Raw genomic sequence first — 2,421 nt, forward strand, 5'->3', positions numbered from 1 at the left:
GAAGGGGGTTTTGAAATAAATAGGGAGAGAGTGGGAGGCGGATAGAAGAGGGATAGAGGAGAGGATAGGTGGAGAGGAAACAAACAGGTCGAAGAGGCGGGGATGGGGCCAGGAAAGGTGAGTGTAGGTAGGGAGTTAGGAAGGGGATAGGTCAGTCCAGGGAGGACGGACAGGTCAAGGGGGCGGGATGAGGTTGGTCGGTAGGAGATGGAGGTGCGGCTTGAGGTGGGAGGAGGGGATAGGTGGGAGGAAGAACAGGTTAGGGAGGCAGGGACGAGCTGGACTGGTTTTGGGATGCGGTGGGGGGAGGGGAGATTTTGAAACTTGTGAAATCCACATTGATACCATTGAGCTGCAGGGTTCCCAAGCGGAATATAAGTTGCTGTTCCTGCAACCTTCGGGTGGCATCGTTGTGGTACTGCAGGAGGCCCAGGATGGACATGTCGTCTGAGGAATGGGAGGGGGAGTTGAAATGGTTCGGGACTGGGAGGTGCAGTTGTTTATTGCGAGCTGAGCGTAGGTGTTCTGCAAAGCGGTCCCCGAGCCTCCGCTTGGTTTCCCCGATGTAGAGGAGGCCACAATGAGTACAGCGGATACAGTATACTACATTGGCAGATGTGCAGGTGAACATCTGCTTGATGTGGAAAGTCTTCTTGGGGCCTGGGATGGTGGTGAGGGAGGAGGTATGGGGGCAGGTGTAGCACTTCCTGCGGTTGCAGGGAAAAGTGCCGGGTGTGGTGGAGCTGGAGGGGAGTGTGGAGCGGACAAGGGAGTCACGGAGAGAGTGGTCCCTCCGGAAAGCAGACAAGGGTGGGGAGAGAAAGATGTCTTTGGTGGTGGGGTCGGATTGCAGATGGCGGAAGTGTCGGAGGATGATGCGTTGGATCCGGAGGTTGGTGGAGTGGTACGTGAGGATGAGGGGGATTTTTTTTGGTTCTTATTGCGTGGACAGGGTGTGACGGATGAGTTGCGGGAGATGTGGGAGACGTGGTTGAGGGCGTTCTCGACCACTGAGGGGGGGAAGTTACGGTCCTTGAAAAACGAGGACAACTGAGATGTACGGGAGTGGAATGCCTCCTCCTGGGAGCAGATGCGGCGGAGGTGAAGGAATTGGGAATAGGGGATGGCATTTTTGCAGGAAGGTGAGTGGGAGGAGGAGTATTTAGTTTTTCCAGCATTTTCGGTTTTGGTCTACCTCCCCCCCCACGCCGTTCGCGCTGCGGCGTCTTGCCCTGGACCAGGAGGGGAGAAGGTGAAAGTGCGCCTGCACATACTGACCAACGCAGCGAGCTGCATTTGCATTTCGTTCGCAATTCAGTCACTTGTTTGAGGAGGTGGGTATAGGACAGTAGATGCTGAGATCGGGTGTCCCTCCTCAGCCAACGGTGCTAGAGAACCCCTCCCTCCCAACCATAGGATAGCACCGAATGAGACCATTTTGGCCTGTCCTGTCTCTCCTGGCGCACTCTGAGGGAGGGAATACATTAGTTCATCGAATCCTCTTACCTTGACTCTGTTTTCTCCCTCCTGGTCCAGGAATTCCCCACCTACGTCTGGGATACCAACCACACCCTCCACCTCCTCCAAGACTTCCAATTCCCTGGCCCCCAACAACTCATCTTCACTATGGATATCCAATCCCTATACACTTGCATTCCCCAAGCGAATGGCCTAAAAGCCCTCCGCCTCTTCCTCTCCCACAGGTCCAGCCAGTCCCCCTCCACCGACACCCTCACGCGCTTAACCAAACTCATCCTTGCTCTTAACAACTTCTTTAACTCCTCCCCCTTCCTACAGACTAAGCAGGTGGCCACGGGAACCTGCATGGGCCCAAGCTATACCAGCCTCTTCGTAGGATATGTGGAACAGTCCCTCTTCTGCAGCTACACTGGCCCCTGATGTGGCCTCCTCTACATCGGTGAAACCAAGCAGAGGCTTGGAGACCACTTTGTAGAGCACTTGCGCTCTGTTCGTGACAAACGACAACACTGTCCGATCGTGAACCATTTCAACTCCCCCTCCCTCTCCCTGGGCGACATGTCCATCCTGGGCCTCCTCCAGTGTCACCCGGAAACTGGAGGAGTATCTCATATTCCGCCATGGGAGCCTACAACCCAAAGGTCTCAATGTTGACTTTACCATTTTAAAATCTCCCCACCCTCTATTTACTTCGGAGCTCCCATCCCTCTCCCCCATTTCTGAAGAAGGGTCCCGACCCGAAACATCAACTTTTCTGCTCCTCTGATAGTGCCTGGCCTGCTGTGTTCCTCCAGCTCCAAAACTGTGTTACTCTGACTCCAGAATCGGCAGTTCTTACTATCTCAACAAATGCCTTTCCTGCTTCTTAGGATCTTGTGTTTTCCACTGTCGTGTTACAGATTTTTTTTTTGTTGATACAATTCCATTTTGAAATGCTCAAAT

Source organism: Rhincodon typus, chromosome 8 (assembly GCF_021869965.1).
Source record: "Rhincodon typus isolate 14 chromosome 8, sRhiTyp1.1, whole genome shotgun sequence".
Classification (NCBI taxonomy): Eukaryota; Metazoa; Chordata; class Chondrichthyes; order Orectolobiformes; family Rhincodontidae; genus Rhincodon; species Rhincodon typus.